Source organism: Mauremys reevesii, linkage group 6, assembly GCF_016161935.1.
Source record: "Mauremys reevesii isolate NIE-2019 linkage group 6, ASM1616193v1, whole genome shotgun sequence".
Classification (NCBI taxonomy): domain Eukaryota; kingdom Metazoa; phylum Chordata; order Testudines; family Geoemydidae; genus Mauremys; species Mauremys reevesii.
The window spans coordinates 35,941,974-35,960,679 of record NC_052628.1 but is presented as its reverse complement, the minus strand read 5'-3'; the positions used below and the strand labels follow the sequence as shown (position 1 = coordinate 35,960,679).

At 41.9% G+C, this 18,706-nt stretch overlaps 1 protein-coding gene across 7 annotated transcripts in view; it reads left to right on the top strand.

The window, feature by feature from the left end:
• PDE4D (phosphodiesterase 4D) overlaps window positions 1-18,706 on the top strand; it is a 1,085,833-nt gene that overhangs the window by 422,019 nt on the left and 645,108 nt on the right. The window contains exon 1 of one of the 7 annotated variants that reach the window (XM_039543154.1): window positions 4,189-4,206. The exons of the other annotated variants lie outside the window; for them this stretch is intronic. The gene's annotated coding sequence lies outside the window, so the exon portion shown is untranslated. Of the gene's footprint in view, window positions 1-4,188; window positions 4,207-18,706 lie in introns of those variants that run through there. 7 annotated transcript variants of the gene reach the window in all.

Sequence of the window (18,706 nt, the reverse complement as noted above, 5' to 3'; positions counted from 1 at the left end):
GTCTCTTATGGGATTATCCATGCCTAGTAATCAAAATGTCGTCTTCTTTGGTGACTCTTGTATTCTTGAATGGGAGGGAAAATAGCTTCAGTGTGAAGTTCCTCTGCCAACTTCTGTGCACTCTTCAGAACATTTTGAAATCCCTCATCTGACCGGTAAGACTGTAAGTATGACGTTGCTTTGTCCAGTTGTTCCATTGCTCCAGATATATCAAGGTCAACACCTTGGAATCTCTTGCTTACAACATTTATTTCAAACAGTATGTCATGCCACAACACTAAGCCACACAGAAATTTGAAGTTATGTATGTTTCTGGTGATTCCATTTCCCTCTGCCACTGTTCTCCCACAAACAGTTCCTGTCATAGCATTATCCTCCATAATGGCAACTGTGGCATCATCTATCTTCCCAATTTGGTGTTTGATAGGCTTTATTGCCTCCACTCAACTTTCCTATCATGTGTCACTCAGTGGTTTCAGTGTCAAAGAGCATGTTCCCAGATGTTGCTTCAAAATTTGCTATCGATGAGTTGATGCAGAGAAAAATACATAGATGCTTTGAATTACACTAAAAAAATTCAGGAGCCTCACTAGAAGCTGATGTTGCATCACTGACCACCAAGTTCAATGAATGAGAACTGCATGGGACAAAAAAAGGCCGAGGGTTTATGTCACGGAGTCCCCAGGCAATGCTCTGGAACTGCTCCCCACAAAGCTAGTCAGGACTTTGGAAAGCGTCCTCTCCCTTGCAGCAAACTGTCTTCAGGGCAAGAAGCTCACACCTCCTGGGTCTACCCTTGGAGCATTCAGCATATGCCCCTCCGTGTGCTTCCCACAGCGAGTCTGCCCAAGCAGGGTCCTGGGGAAGCCAGAGAGTCCTGCACGCACCCACACTTTGCTTCGCAGCCAGACTTGACTCTTAGCCAGCCAGTAAAACAGAGGTTTAATAGATGACAGGAACATGGTCTAAAACAGAGCTTGTAGGTACAGAGAATCGGACCCCTCAGCCAGATCCATTCTGGGGCCCAGTGAGGCAGACACCCACATTTGCCCTTACTTCCTGTCACCAGCCAGCTCCCAACTCAAAACCCACTCCAGCCCCTCCTTTCTGGCCTTTGTCTCTTTCCCAGGCCAGGAGGTCACCTGATCTCTTTGGTCACCCACACCTTTAGCATCCCCTTGCAGGGGGGAAAGGCCCGGGCCATTAGTTGCCACGGAGACAGAGTGTTGGCCAGAAACTGAGGCACTCACACAGTATTCAGAGGAAACATTAAGAACAGCCCCACTTCGTCACAGTTTAACTCTCAGATCCATGTCTGCACTCCTCTGTTCTTTCCTCTCATGTTGGCACCATTATCATAGCCCTGACCTCTCATGTCAGCTGTTGGAATTCCCATATCTTCCAGCTTTTTAAGCAGCACGTTTATCAACTCCTGTAGTATCATCAATGTCAATAAATTCTAGAAAATGCTCGCTGACAGTCACCATTGCAGGGACATTTTCACTAGGTTCTGTTGTTGTTACAAAACGCACCATTAAAGTTATTTGTTCTGTATGGCTGATGTCAGGTGTGCAGTCGAGAATAACAGAGTAATATCTTGCTGACTTCAGATCTGCTACAATCTTCTATTTGACTTTTGTTGCCAGTAACTGTATGATCTCATTTTGAATTGTTATTCCAAGGTAGTGGTGTGTGTACATATCTTGGGTGGTGACTCTTCTTAGATGCTCATGGAGTTCAGCATCAAACTCAGCCATCAGCTCCACAATTTTAAGGACGTTTCCATGGTTTGGCACATACAAGTCATCTGAAGTGCCACACGGTGCTTGGTTTTGGGTAGCAAGCATTCTTACAATGGCAATGAGCCTTTTCAGAGCATTTTGCCAGCAAAGAGACTCTGATGCAATCTTCTCTTGATGCTGATCATCTATGGTGGCCTTTAACCTTAGTCTCATCTCAAGCTCTTTCCACCTATAGAATGCTCTCTGGTGATTTGCTGCCTTCTCATGGCATGCCAGATTTCTAGCCAGATTTTTCCAGTCCTTTGTTCCTTTAGAACCCAATGTGGCTGGAACATTAGACTGGAAGAGTTTGTAACAAAAACAGTATGCAGCATTTTGGGTCTTTGAGTACATAAGCCATGCCCTCTCCACTTTGTCACCATTGGGGATTTCATGCCAGTAATGTGTTGGATGGAAACTTCTATTTTCATTGTCTTTGGGGAACATGAAGTTTTTCACTTGCTGTGGCCCATGCAGTACAAGGAATTCCCTCAGGCTACTGCTCAAGGGGTCCACAGTCTTGGATCATCTAGACTTAAGGAACTAAACTCAGCAGCTGTTTCTTGCACCTCCACCACACTCTTCTCTGATCTACACTTTTCTTCAGGAATGTGCATGGTTACATCCATCTGAGATGGAGATATGCATGCTGCAGTAGCTGCCAGGTCACCTGCATTCTGACTAACTGGAAGATCAGGCATCTCCTCACCACTCACATCCTCACTGGGGCTGAAAGGCTCACCATGAACATTTGTGTCTATGTATCTTAGGAGAGCTCCTTCCTGCTTAGATAGAAAAGCTTCCTTTACTTTCTTTCGTTTTCTGAATGCTGCCCCAGAGGGGCATTTTCTTCTTTCACTCATGATTGCTGTTCTGTGCCTGCTGTAATGGCTCTCAACACCCAGTTGCAGGGGACAAATAAGCAGGCTGGTAGCAGAGGGAGGAGGTGAGGAATCTTAATGGCCTTGGCTCATTGGCTGGCCAAGGGGTGAGTTGAAGTGCCAGAGTTGTGAGTTCCAGTTAGGGTGACTGAGGGGAAGGGGCTGGGGTAGGTCTGGGGGAAAAAAATCTGTCTGTTGATTGGTCCTGCCTTGACCAGGTTGGACCCAGATGAGGTCCTTCCTGACCTTGATATGATATGATTTCTATGATTGCACATTCATTTCATCAAATGCTGGTGCTGGCGGGGCCTTGGCACGGCGCAGGGGCGGCCAGCACCCGCCCCTTCCACCCTGCCTGCCCCCACCCCCCCCCCCCCTGGCGTGAGACCTAGCCGTTTAGTGCACAGCGCCAGGTGCCTGCCCAGAGTTGCAGCTCTTACCATCTCTTCACGTTCTTGGCTGCACTTTTTTCCTTTCCCATCCCCCCTCCTCTCCCATCTCCCCCCCCCACAAGTCGCACTCCCCTCCAGTCCCCCCCCTCCCCCTCCCTCTCGCCCCATCCTCCACCCAGAGGAGAGGAGGGAGAGGAGGAGACGGGCGAGACTGGGCTGCGACTGTCCGGGTCCGCCAGTCTCTCCGGCCCGCCTCTCGGCGCTCGGCGGCTCGGCGCGGCGCGCGCTCCCTGGAGCTTGCGGCGGCGGGGCGCTGCTGCTGGGTGTCTGCTCGGGCTCTCTCCTCCTCCTCTCCCTCCTGACTCCTGACCCCCCCCTGTCCCTGTTTAGTTGTTTGTCCCCCCCCCGTTGGTTTCCCGTTCCTGTGGCCCCGTGATCCCCCTTGGTGGGGGGGGGCGTTAGCATGGGGGCGCCCCCCTCCCCCCCTCTCCTAATAACCCAATAAAGACTAGACTCATAAAAAAATCATGGGTGATGCTGATGCCCCTTTCACGGGGACAAGCAGCAGCAGTGTAAACGAGAAATCAGGTCTTGAAAAAACACTTCCAACAAAACCAAGCTTTTTAGCCTGAGAGTTTATTATCACCAGGCTTGGACGAATTAGCTTTTATTCATAAATGTTGGCAACCCTGGCTTTTGCTGTCTACACACAGACCAATGAAATATATACTACTTCAGTTGACTGCCTGTTCTCCTCAAGTGGGTTCAGGAAAGCAGCAGGAAACAGGAAGCTCCCTGAGAAGCTGGTGTTAATCAGTCCAGGCTCCTGGGGGTGCTAGAGAGGTACATTAGAGGCTTCTCCTCCTCTCTCTCCCTGCAGCTCCTGCTGCTTTCTGTTGTTCCCTCTCACCTTTTCTCCTGCCTGCCTGTTATGTCTCTTATGCCCTCATTCCTCCAGCACAGCACTCCACCATCTCTGTGCATCTAGAGCAGAGAGGATACATATGCACCAGCAGCAGACACAATTTTCTACACTGAGTCCTAGTGGTGCCCCCCCGCCACAGTCTGGCATCTGAGGCGGCCGCCTCAGTTTGCCTCATGGTAAGGCCAGCCCTGTGACTTTGAGCATCTCAACCAAAATGTCTAGGCAAGGTAAGCCTGAATTTCTCTTCTTCCAGTCCCTGTGTGTGCAAAAGAGGTGGTATAGCTTAGGCTATCAATTTGGCCTTCTAGAAGTTCTTCACTTCACTGCAGCAGGAAGTGGTTTAGTAGCTCATACCAACAACCAGAGTCAATGGACAATCCAAATGGCTGTAATATTGCAGAAAGTGGTCATTTTAAGGGAGTAAAGTTCCCCAGATATGACATCACTTAAATGCTACTTCAACAGGGCTTGCATCGACACAATGAATTTTAAAACAAAAGGGAAGATTCCCAAGCACCAGTGCTTCTGCCCAGATATTCTAGCCTCTCATGATTTCAGGCTGCTCTCCAGTGCATGAAGTTCCTGTATCCTTTCAGAGTGGCCACAGATTGCATCAGCTGTTTGCCAGTCCCACATAAGACCTTCTCATTTCCAATATAATGTCTCACTAGTATGGAGGAATCAGGGACTGGAGTGATTATTGACACCTTTCCAACCGGGAACAGGAAAATATGTTTCCAATGTATTTGGGTGAATATCTATATTTATCTATCTATATATTTGCAATGAGATTAAATTTTTCTTAAAAAATTGAAGTTTTAATGTAATGGCCAAATTGGCTGTGAGTTGTAATGCCCTGCCTACTCTCACACAAACTAATTTATGTTGGTCCAAAACACATCAAAAGAAGGAAAAAATTAAAAAATCACGAGACTAAATTGTTCAGAGAATCCACCAGAGAAAATTTGGAGGATTCATCCACACTGAACAACCTGTTCACTCATTCCAGTTCTTTCACCAGAGAAGAAAAAACCTTGTACCAGAAGTATAGATGAACTCTTAACCAAACATGCAATCTTTTCTTGTTCTTTTGGATCAGGGAAGTATTTTTCTGGCTTTGCATGGTGGAAGTCTTCCTTCAACAGATCAAAGAACAACAACAACAACAACATGTAAAATGTGCCAGTTTAAGTGTCCTTAACCATAAGGAGAAAATTAAACATTTTCCTTTCTTCTTCACCTCAGACAGAAGATTTCTAAATGTCATATTTTCTAGAATTTCAGTACATTTCTTTCTTTTCTCTTCTTTCTTCCATCCTTAATACCAATGGATTTATATCCAGACAGAGCTGTAAAACTCATAATCTTAGGACCACCACCAGAGCAAGATTCAGAACAGAAAAAATACCATTTCTCATTCAAGAAATAGCTTCACTCTGCCTTTTTGTGCTTCACAGAGCTCAATAATCCTAACTCTTGTTCCCATAATATGTTGTCACAGTCATTTTCTGCTTCAAAGGAAATACATGGTCTATCCATGCAGTCATTTCACATCTCTGTTCCTATATGGTTTGTCTGCACTATATTTTTTTAAAATTCAAGTTAAATGGTTGCCAGTTACTTCAAGTTAGCCATCATGTTTACATGTGCTAGTGTGGCCACTCCACAAACATTTGTTCCAGGATGTCCAGACTAGCATGTACAAATATGTTAGCTAGCTTGAGCTAATTAGCAATAATTTAATATTAGTTTAAAAATTCTAGTGTAGCAATACCCACAGTATTGTCTTAACTGATGTGATTTTTTGATAGTTCAGGTGAAGAAAGTAGGCATGCACATCCATATTACCAGGATGGCCTACTGCTAAAAATGGATTTAAAGCAAACTATGCTTTATACAGTCCACTAAATGTGTCATAAACTATTAATAATAAACCACACACCAACCCCTCTCCTCACCAAAACCTTTATTCTTTGGTATAATTTCTGGTCATAAAAAGTTTGGAGTTCTGTTTTAATATACCTCAAACTGAAAATTCTCACATTATTCTAACCAGTTGTTAATCTTTCTTTTATAATGTTAGGATCATTTTAATCTCCTTTCATTGTCTGCAGTTCGTAGTCATATTGGCATTGAGCGCATGCAAATTCAGTAGACAATTCAGCACTACTAGAACTTCCAATTCTTTCTCTTGAAAAATGAGCACTAACTTGTTTCAGACTTTGATACCACTGGAGCAGGCCAGCAATGCAGACAGAGCATCTATATTCCTAACTGCACCGTATCAGCTTCAGAGCTCATGAATAGAGCTGGTCACAAATTTTTTTGACAAAATGTTTTTCTGTTGAAAATGTCACTTCACCAGAATTGAAACTTTTCACAGGAAAGGGTCAGTTTTAATGAATTTTCTGTTTCAAAATATTTTTGGAGAAGGTTAGACCCTCCCTATATAATGAAATATTCTTTGTAAAATTGAGTCCCTCATTTTTTTTAACTCTACACAATCTATAATGATGTTCCTAATTTGTAATGCTCTATCTAGTTTATGTAGTGTAAACTTTGGAAATGATCTCCCAGAGTTAGAATGTAATGCTGTGGCAGTCCAGCTGCTGCGAGGAGGAAGAAGGAAGGAATTCCAGATTGGAAGTTGCTGGGGGGGGGGGGGGAAGAACCCTAAGCTATTTCTGTTGTGATGGACTCAGCAGGCATATCTTTCAGTAATGTCCAGATAACGGTTGCCTTGTATTATTAAGCAAAAATATACAGGTAAGGAAACTAGTTTTCTTTATTTCATGCTGCTTCTCCTATATGATTTCATTTTTTTCAAACATGCTTTGTTTTACTGCATAATTAACTTTTGAGTTTCTTACAATACGTTTCCATTTGTCTATAACCAAACAAGAATATAAATTTCTGTTCTAATCACTATTATGAAGTTCACTATAAGCCCAGCATCACTGTAGTATCTGAGCACCCTCCAGTATTGCATTAAGGGATGTGACTAACATTTGTAATATGTGTGTGGGGGGGTTCTTCCTCTCCCTAGGGGGAGAATTGTGTGTGCAATGTAGTGTTTTATTTTGGAAGGGTTTTTTTTTAATTCCTTTTATGTACACACTGCTAAGTGTTATGTTAGAAAATTAAGAGGTGAAGAAGTCAGCTTTGCATGTTGAGTGGAAGATCAGATTTGTAATGGTCCTTAGTTCCTTTGTGAGTTCATTCCCCAGTCTAGAATTTGCCCCCAAGAAAGCTGTGTCTCCAGGAGCTCTGTGCAACCTTTTAACTATCCTGGGCCCAAACCACTGAATGCCTAAAGGTAAAGCCTGAAACCTTTAATTGACTATTAAAGGCTATTTCACGTAATTAACTCAAAAAAATTAATCTTGATTAAAAAAAATTAATCATAATTAATTGCAATTTTAATTGCACTGTTAAACAATAGAATACCAATTGAAATTTATTAAGTATTTTTGGATGTTTTTCTACTTTTTCAAATATATTGATTTCAATTTACAACACAGAATACAAAGCGTACAGAGTGATAAAGAGTCCTGTGGCACCTTATAGACTAACAGACGTATTGGAGCATAAGCTTTCATGGGTGAATACCTACTTTGAAAGTGTATACAGTACTCCCTTTATATTATTTTTATTATAAATATTTGCACTGTAAAAATGATAAAAGAAATAATATGTTTTGGTTCACCTCATACAAGTACCATAGTGCAATCTCTTTATTGTGAAAGTGCAATTTACAAATGTAGATTTTGTTACAAAACTGCACTCAAAAACAAAACAATGTAAAACTTTAGAGCCTACAAGTCTACTCGGTCCTACTTTTTGTTCAGCCAATAGCTAAGAGAAACAAGTTTGTTTACATTTATAGGAGATAATACTGCCCTCTTCTTATTTACAATGTCACCTGAAAGTGAGAACAGACATTCGCATGGCACTTTTACATGCCAGATCTGCTAAACATTCGTATGCCCATTCATACTTTAGCCACCATTCCAGAGAACATGCTGATGACACTTGTTAAAGAAATAATGTGTTAATTAAATTTATGACTGAACTCCTTGGGGGAGAATTGTACCTCTCCTGCTCTGTGTTTTACCCACATTCTGTCATATATTTCATGTTATAGCAGTCTCGGATGATGACCCAGTGTGTTGTTTGTTTTAAGAACATTTTCACTGCAGATTTGACAAAACACAAAGAAGGTACCAATGTAAAATTTCTAAAGATAACTACAGCACTCAACCCAAGATTTAAGAATCTGAAGTGCCTTCCAAAACCTGAGAGGGATGAGGTGTGGTGCATGCTTTCAGAAGTCTTAAAAGAGCAACACTCTGATGCGGAAACTACCGAACATAAAGCATCAAAAAAGAAAATAAACCTTCTGCTGGTGGCATCTGACTCAGATAATGAAAATGAATATGCGTTGATCTGCATTGCTTTGAATCGTTATCAAGCAGAACCTTTCATCAGCGTGGACACGTCCTCTGGAATGGTGGTTGAAGCATAAAGGGAAATATGAATCTTTAGCACATCTGGCATGTAAATATCTTGCAATGCCGGCTACAATAGTGCCATGTGAACACCTGTTCACACTTTCAGGTGACGTAAACAAGAAGGGCAGCATTATCTCCTACAAATGTAAACAAACTTGTTTGTCTGAACGATTGGCTAACAAGAAGTAAAACCGAGTGGCTTGTAGGCGCTAAAGTTTTACATTGTTTTATTTTTAATGCAGTTATTTTTTGTACATGATTCTATATTTGTAAGTTAAATTTGTATTAAGTTAATTGAAAAATATTATTTCTTTTATTTTTACAGTGCAAATATTTATAATAAAAATAAATGTATTGTGTGTTGTAATTGAAAATGTGGAAAACATCCAAAATATTTAATCATGCTATTAATAATAAAATACTACTTATATAATCGCTATTAATTTTTTTAAATCTCGATTACTTTTTTAATTGCTTGACAGCCCTACTTAATATTCTAGCAAAAGGTAGTGTATGTAGAGGGTGAGGAGCAGGTGTGATGTGTTCCCAAAAGTCTGTGTTGCTGAGGAGAGGGAATGAATCTGATAGTAATAGAAATGATAAAAGCCTTATTGCCAATAATGCTATATGAGAGCTTGGTATCAGCAAGGAAACTAGGTACATTGTTATAGACCGAATTAATAAATTGTGGGTGTTTCCTTTTTCCTCTGCCCACCACCATAACCTTTCTCTTGCTTGGGTTCAGATTCAATAGCTGTTCAACTGTGAGCTGATTTCATCCAAGTACTGGGCAATCTTGGTAGTAGTAGTTTAGTTATATATGGCAAAAGGTAAGTAGAGCTGTGTTTCATTGGCATATTGCTGGCACTTGAATCCAGGTTGTCATAGTAATTTTCATAGTACAGTAGAACCTCAGAGTTACGAACACCTTGGGAATGGAGGGTGCTCTGAAATTTTTGTAACTCTGAACAAAACACTATAGTGATTATTTCAAAAGTTTACAACTGAACATTGACTTAATACAGCTTTGAAACTTTATTATGCAGAAAAAAAATGCTGCTTTTAACCATCTTAATTTAAATCAGGGGCCTCAAACTCAATTTACCTTAGGGCCAGTGCCAGTCTTCAAATCCTCCTCATGCCGCCCAGAACCTGCCCCCCCAAAAACTCCGCCCCCCAAAAAATTCTGCCTCCCATCTGCTGGGACAGAGTTTGGGTGGGGGAGGAGGTCTGGGATAGGGGATTGGGGTGCAGGCTGTGGGAGGGAGTTTGGGTGCAGAAGGGGTGAGAGGCTGGGCTCTGGGAGGGAGTTTGGGTGGGGAAGAGGGTCTGGGGTGCAGGCTCTGGGAGGGAGTTTGGGGGCAGAAGGGAGTATGTGGGGAGGGAGTCAGGGGTGCAGGACTCCGCACTTGTCCTTGTTGAACTTCATCAGATTTCTTTTGGCCCAATCCTCCAATTTCTCTAGGTCACTTTGGACCCTATCCCTACTGTCCAGCATATTTATCTCTCTCCCCAGCTTAGTGTCCTCTGCGAACTTACTTAGGATGCAATTCATCCCATCGTCCAAATCATTAATAAATATGTTGAACAAAACAGGCCCCAGGACCGACCCGTATGTCACTCTGTTTGATACCAGCTGCCAACTGGACATCGAGCCGTTGATCACTACCCGTTGAGCCCGACAATCTAGCCAGCTTTCTATCCACCTTATAGTCCATTCATCCAATCCGTACTTTTTTAACTTGCTGGCAGGAATACTGTGGGACACCATATTAAAAGTTTTGCTAAAGTCAAGATATATCACATCCACCACTTTCCCCATATCCACAAAGCCAGTTATCTCATCATAGAAGGCAATCAGGTTGGTCAGGAATGACCTGCTCTTGGTGAATCCATGTTGACTGTTCCTGATCACCTTCCTCTCCTTCAAGTGCTTCAACATGGATTCCTTGGGGACCTGATCCATGATTTTACTGGGGACTGAAGTGAGGTTGACCGGTCTGTAGTTCCCCGGGTTCTGTTTCTTCCCTTTTTAAAATATGGGTACCAGGGCCGGCTCCAGACCCCAGCGCGCCAAGCGTGCTCTTGGGGCGGCATGCCGTGGGGGGCGCTCTGCCTGTCGCCGGGAAAGCGGCAGGCATCTCGGGTGGACCTCCTGCAGGCGTGCCTGCGGAGGGTCCACTGGTCCCGCGTCTCGGGTGGATCTCCCACAGGCGTGCCTGCGGATGCTCCACCGGAGCCGCAGGACCAGCGGACCCTCCGCAGGCACGTCTGCAGGAGGTCCACCAGAGCCGCGGGACCAGCGACCGCCAGCGTGCCCCCCGTGGCGTGCCGCCGTGCTTGGGGCGGCCAAATTGCTAGAGCCGCCCCTGATGGGTACTATATTTGCCTTTTTCCAATTGTCCGGGACCTCCCCCGATCGCCACAAGTTTTCAAAGATAATGGCCAATGGCTCTGCAATCACATCAGCCAACATCCCTAATGGGATGCATTAGATCTGGACCCAGGGACTTGTGCATGTCCAGTTTTTCTAAATAGCCCTTAACCCGCTCTTTCATCACTGAGGGCTGCTCACCTCCTCCCCATAATGTGTTACCCAGTGCAGCAGTCTGGGAGCTGACCTTGTCTGTGAAGACCGAGGCAAAAAAAAACATTGAGTACTTCAGCTTTTTCCACATCATCTGTCACTATGTTGCCTCCCCCTTTCAGTAAGGGTTCCACACTTTATCTGACCACCTTCTTGTTGCTAACATACCTGTATAAATCCTTCTTGTTACCTTTCACATCTCTTGCTAGCTGCAACTCCAATTGTGCCTTGGCCTTCCTGATTACACCCCTGCATGCTCTAGCAATATTTTTATATTCCTCCCTAGTCATCTGTCCAAATTTCCACTTCTTGTAAGCTTCCTTTTTGAGTTTAAGCTCACCAAAGATTTCACTGCTAAGCAAAGCTGGTAGCCTGCCATATTTGCTATTCTTTCTGCACATCAGGATGGATTGTTCTTGCACCCTCAATAAGGCTTCTTTAAAATACAGCCAGCTCTCCTGGAGTCCTTTCCCCCTCATATTAGCCTCCCAGGGGATCTTGCCCATCAGTTCCCTAAGGAAGTCCTAAGTCTGCTTTTCTGAAGTCCATGTCTGTATTTTGCTACTCTCCTTTCTTCCTTTTGTCAGGATCCTGAACTCAACCATCTCATGGTCACTGCTGCCTAGGTTGCCACCCACTTCTACTTCCCCTACCAATTCTTCCCGGTTTGTAAGCAGCAAGTCAAGAGGAGCATGGCCCCTAGTTGGTTCCTCCAGCACTCCCCAAGACTCTTCAAACACTTCCTGGATTGTCTGTGTGTTGCTGTATTGCTCTCCCAGAAGATGTCAGGGCGATTGAAGTCCCCCATGAGAACCAGAGCCTGTGATCTGGAAACTTCAGTTAGTTGTCCGAAGAAAGCCTCGTCTACCTCATCCTTCTAATCCAGTGGTCTGTAGTACACACCCACCATGACATCACCCTTGTTGCTCTCACCTCTAAACTAAACCCAAAGACTCTCAACAGGCTTTTCTTCAGTTTCATACTGGAGCTCTGAGCAATCATACCGCTCTATTACATATAATGCAGCTCCTCCACCTTTCTGCCCATCCCTGTCCTTCCTGAACAGTTCATACTCATCCACGACAGTGCTCCAGTCATGTGAACTGCCCCTCCCAGTTTCTGTTATTCCAATCACATCATAGGTCCTTGATTGTGCCAGGACTTCCAGTTCTCCCTGCTTGTTTCTCAGGCTTCCTGCGTTCGTGTACATACACCTAAGATAACTAGCCAATTGCCCTACTTTCTCAGTATGAATCAGGAGGCTTCCTGTCTTGTACCCTCCTCCTTGTGTTTCCTCCCTGTATTCCACTTCCCCATTTACCTCTGGGCTTAGGTCACCATTCCCTAGCGAACCTAGTTTAAAACCCTCCTCACTAGGTTAGCAAGCCTGCCTGCGAAGATGCTTGTCAGTTTGTAACTCTAGTGTTCATAATGCTGAGATTCTACTGTAACTCAATCGTAAGTCACTGAATAGAAGTGAAGAGAAAATTGATCCTTTTCTGACTCCACAAATGAAGAACCTAAATGGTGGAACTGCAGTTTCTGATCACTACTGTTTGGGTGTGTCCCTCGAGGAAGATTAATTTACATATAAATGTGGTCAGATCTAACAATATTTCAATATATCCTTCCTCCTATCATCCAGACACTCTGCCACAAGAAAAAGAATAGATAAAGAAACATATAAAATACCCAAGGATGTTACAGAAAGATAGGCATAGGCTCTAGGTGATAGCTATTTTTCTATTGCTCAAACTATAGTGCATTTTTAAAAGAAAGTGGAAGCAAAAAGTAAGATTTAGCCAAATAAGTTTATTCTAGTTGTGACGGGTTGGATCACAAAACCTTCCTTGGGAGCTGCCACCCCATGTGCCAAGACTACTTCTGCCCCTGCTTTTCCTGCCAACTCGGAGCACCCTGTCTTGCTGAGCCAGACATGCCCGTCTGCTCCAACACAGACCCAGGGTCTGAATTACTTGCCCCAAAGCTACAGGCTTGACTGAAAGCAGCTTACAGAAGTGTTCTTGTCTTTAACACTCAGATGCCCAACTTCCAATGGTGTCTAAACCCAAATAAATTAGTTTTACCCTTATAAAGCTTATAGAGGGTAAACTCATAAGTTGTTCGCCCTCTATAACACTGATAGAGAGATATGCACAACAGTTTGCCCACCTAGGTATTAACACATACTTTGAGTTAATTAATAAGTAAAAAGTTATTTTATTAAATACAGAAAGTGGGATTTAAGTGGTTTTAAGTAGTAACAGACAGAACAAAGTAAGTCACCTAGCAAAATAAAATAAAATGCGCAAATTTATGTCTAATCAAACTGAATAAGATAAGATCCTCACCAGTTCCAGAATGCTCCCTCTTACAGACCAATCTCCTCTTAGTCTGGGTCCAGCAATCACCCACACCCCCTGCAGTCACTGTCCTCTGTTCCAGCTTCTTTCAGGTATTCTAGAGAGTGGAGAGGCTCTCTCTTTAGCCAGTTGAAGACAAAATGGAGGGGTCTCCCATGGGCTTAAATAGACTTTTTTTGTGGGTGGAGACCCCTTCCTCTCTACTATGCAAAGTCCAGCTCCAAGATGGAGTTCTGGAGTCACCTGGGCAAGTCACATGTTCATGCATGACTTACAGTTTCTTACCAGGTAGTAGCCATTGGTCACATGCTACCTTGAATGTTCTTAAGTAGACTTTTTATGTGGATTGGAGCATTCCAAGATTTATTGTCCTTTAAGTATTTTTTGATTAGGTACTTAATTTCAACATTCCTTTCTCCAAGAACTGACCAAATGCTCTACTAAGGTTATTTAGAAATCAAGCCAGTACACAACCAATATTTATAACTTTGAATACAAAAATAATGCATGCATGCAGGTAGAATTAATAGATTTAGTACATTATAACCTTTACATATATATGTTACATAGCATACGTATGATGGCTAGATTAGGGGTGGAATAGCTCAGTTGTTTGAGCACTAGCCTGCTAAACCTAGAGTGGTGAGTTCAATCCTTGAGGGGGCCATTTGGGGATTGGTCCTGTTTTGAGCAGGGGGTTGGACTAGATGACCTCCTGAGGTCCCTAATAATCTATGATTCTATGATATTCCAGTTATGTTATATTCCCATAAAGCATTATGGGGTACAGCATCACACTAGTCACTTCAGAAAACATCATGATGATTCAAAATGTAAAATATTTACAAATTTTCCAAAGTGGAAACACTTATGAGATAGTTTGTAAATTTGAATCCCTCTTACGAATAGCTTTTAGAATGTATTACACGTGACAAGTTAGCTTTTCAGGTGGTGGTAACTTCTGGCTTTCATACTGAATTGAAATCTTTCACAGTTGCTCATTAACATTCTTGCTTATTCGGGTGTTATCCTTACTGATTTTGCTAAGGGGAAGAAAGTTGTTTAGTACTAGTTCCATACTGAAAACTCTTTCTAATGCATTTTTAGCATATTACCCTGTAGTTTGTTGTGAGCTGTCTTCAGTGCAGTCATGCTTCATTGAAGTTCTAGTGGCGAATTTCAGAAATGACTTAAATGCAATTAAAGATTCATTTAAAGCAAATATAAAAATCATAAATCACCAAATGGATTCCATTATAACCATCAGTATATTTCATATTACAAAGGAACTGACTTACTTAACTGAATTGTTAAAAGCTTCTATTTAAGGTAGTTAAATGTAATTGAAAACTTAGAGTGATTTAATAAACATCAACATAAATATTAGAGTATAGAAATCTCAAACTAAGTTCACATAAAGAATTCTGACACCAATAATTAACACTCAGTTCATATACAGACCATTAAACAGAAACCTTTTCAATGATGATGAGCTCCTGGCTGATAACCAGGCATTTTGATTTTGGTGGGATTCTCCTGATTTTCATAGATCTATTTTGTTTGTAAAGCAACTGTTTCTGTTACACTTTTGAAAATGTTTTAATAGTTCTGCTATACATGATTATTTTAGCTGATTGCATTACCTTTCGGCTCTTCTTTCTCCTCCTGCAATCTGCCTGTAGATTATGTATCCCTTTCCAGAGAGTAAGAGAAGAGGACAGATGACTGGCAGCTCAGGCAAGAAGTCTGGGTCTGATGTAATCAGAACATCTTAGTTGTGCAAGCCTGGTACTTATTGTTTTTATGTCAGTACCTTAGGTGAGAGGCGTCCTTTAAGTTCCCATCACCTCCCTCCTGCCCCTCTCCTCCCCGCAGCGTTCAATGGAGAAAAAAGGACATCAGCCATGTTTAGATTTTTTGTCTTTTTATGACTTTAAACATATTTGAATTATTTAAGCTTAGTAGGATAGAAAAATATGTGAAAGTAATGTTGTCTGGTACATGGCACAGCTTTTGCCCATCCTCTGTTTTTGTTTGTTTGTAGTGTGAGAAAGAGAAAACAAGAGTTCCCTTAATTACCACTCAGTTCTTAGTGAGTCAGGTCTTTAGCTGATTCAATCAACCTTAGTTCCATTGAAATCATTTACACAACTGAAGATTTGATCTAGTTTATTTTTAACATTTATACATCGAGTCATTAAAGGATGATCTTAAATCCATTAAGTCAATGTATAAACTTCCACTGCTTTCACTAGACTTTGGATCAGGCCCTAAGACTTGTCAGGGCGTGTAACCTTAAAAACAACATTTACTACAGCATTAACAAAAATATATTTGATTATGATAATACAGATAATGGGCCAAATATAGTCTGTGTAACCAGCTATAACTCTGTTATGTACTTCCCTTTTAAAAAAAAAAGTTCATTCTTTTTGTGTTTTGTTACAATACATGCAGTAACTCAATTCTTTGTTTTCCTGTGCTGAGAAAATAGTGATACTCTTACACATGCTAGGAATGAATTTGGACCTATATCTTCAAGGTGGTTAACTTTGGCATTTGACTATATTCCAGCATATATAGAAGGTAAAAACAAAATGAATTAAATTAATACCAGGTCTAAACTGAGTTTGCCAAAATATACAAGAATATTTTTGTTCCCAAATGAACATGTCCAAAAAGAAGATAGATGGAAAGCAAAGAAACACAGTGTTTGCTGTTTTTGTGAAACTTCTTAAATATATTTTTCCATCATTTTTTAATATACAAGGACCTTCAGAATCATAAATCTGCTACAACTTGCTACTCCCTTCTTCACTGGCATATTTGATGCTGGTGTGGTATTCACCCCTGGTGCAGAAATCTCCATGTGTAGTTACTTATCCATACCAATAATCCCAACACAGGAGTACTGCTGGAGTTCCATGGAACAGGGCACTTAAATCAACCTCCTGCCAATGGGTGAATTTCACTGTTTATAGGAAGGTCTTGTGACAGTGCTTGGGATTACTGATCACTCTACTGTATCTATTGTATCAAAAGAAATCTGATGAGGTTCAACAAGGACAAATGCAGAGTCCTGCACTTAGAAGGAAGAATCCCATGCACCAATACTGGCTGGGGACCGACTCGCTAAGCAGCAGTTCTGCAGAAAAGGACCTGGAGATTACAGTGGATGAGAAGCTGGATATGAGTCAGCAGTGTGCCCTTGTTGCCAAGATGGCTAATGGCATATTGGGCTGCATTAGTAGGAGCATTGTCAATAGAATGAGGGAAGTGATTATTCCCCCTCTATTCGGCACCGGTGAGGCCACATCTGGAGTATTGTGTCCAGTTTTGGTCCCCCCACTACAGAAGGGATGTGGACAAATTGGAGAGAGTCCAGCAATGGGCAATGAAAATGATTAGGGGGCTGGGGCACATGACTTACGAGGAGAGGCTGAGGGAACTGGGCTTGTTTAGTCTGCAGAAGAGAAGAATGACAGGGGATTTGATAACAGCCTTCAACTACCTGGTTCCAAAGAGGATGGAGCTAGGCTGTTCTCAGTGGTGGCAGATGACAGAGCAAGAAGCAATGGTCTCAAGATGCAGTGTGGGAGGTCTAGGTTGGATATTAGGAAGCACTATTTCACTAGGAGGGTGGTGAAGCACTGGAATGGGTACCTAGGGAGGCAGTAGAATCTCCATCCTTAGAGGTCTTTAAGGCCTGGCTTGACAAAACTATGGCTGGGATGATTTAGTTGGTGTTGGTCCTGCTTTGAGTAGAGGATTGGACTAGATGACCCCCCTGAGGTCTCCTCCAACCTAATATTCTTTGATTCTATCTACAGTGGAGTGTTTGACTCTGATGGCAAATCAAGCTGTTCATTTAGTCTATGTAAAAGATATTTCTGTTGTTGTGCTAAACATTTGTTTTGGATACCTTAACCATTAGGTATACAGATCTCAGAGCCCGCTAGCAGGAGAGATGATGGTTCAGTGGTTATGGTGCTAGCCTGGGATTGGGTTAAATTCTCAGCTCTGCAACAGAGTTCCTGTGTGACCTTGGGCAAGTCACTTAGTCTCTCTGGATCTCAGATCCCCATCTGTAAATTAGGGATAATAGTACTTCCATAACTCACGGGGATGTGGTAAGAATAAATACATTAAAGACTGTGAAGCACTCAGATGCCACTGTATTGTGGGGCTCTCTAAGTACGTAAAACAGATCATTTATTTCCCTTGCTGGACCCAAAATTCCTAACTGCATCACTGTGAATTTCCAGATAAGTAGCTGCGTCTAAATAGAAGTTAGATTTGGGTCTTTCTGTTTTTGTATTTAGTTTTGTTACAGCTGGTTTTCCTTTGGACGTGGAGTGATATTGTATACTAATAGTGAATTCTTTGATTTTATAAAGGTACATCACACAGCAATAGTTACTTTTTTGATAACATCTCTTTTAATTCCTAGTCCAGCTAATGAAGAATGCAGTTAGTAATTTCCATATGAATATGCTATTCTCCTCTCTGCCCAATTCAAAAGGCCCCGTAGATCGTTATACTCCTGTGGGCTGAGCAAAAAGGGGGCTAATTTTCATGTGAACAAATGTGATGCTTCTTTCCTTTTTTTCTCTCCCCTTCATGATTGATTTTTTACTTCTAGAGTCTCCATTTTTCTTAGTGACAGTCTCCTCATATTTATTTTTGAAGAATAGTAAATAAAAACAAATAAAATTAGAACCAACTATTATACTAAATGTAAACATTAAAATTTCATCCCTGCTTCCAGCAGGATAGGACTTAAAGTAATTTGCTGCAAATTTCTGGAGATTGGCATCTATCTGCATTATGTGTTTTTGAGATTTAGGATGTTTGTTCCATCTCTCTATTTAGATAATTGTAGTAGTATTCAATATATAGAATGTGCACTCATTTTTCAAAGAATCAGAACTGGTTTCTAGTTTGATTTTTTTTGTAAGACGTGAGCCCCCTCTAGTGTTAGTTAGGAGTAACTGCTGTAATTTCACACAAAACATTTTTTCTTGTTCTTTAACAGCATGTATAGAGAGGAAATTTGAGGGTGGAAGAAAATCCGATGGCCAAGAGCTATATTGAACTTGTTCACCCATAATAAATATAACAGTGAATTTATATGTGGAGGTCAAGCATCTCTTTCATTATACATGTAGACGTCCCTGGGATTCCATAAAATTTCAAGGCCAACTCTGTGCCAAAAGAGTTCTGTGACTTGATTGAACAAATGTATTCACACCTCTTTTTCACATAC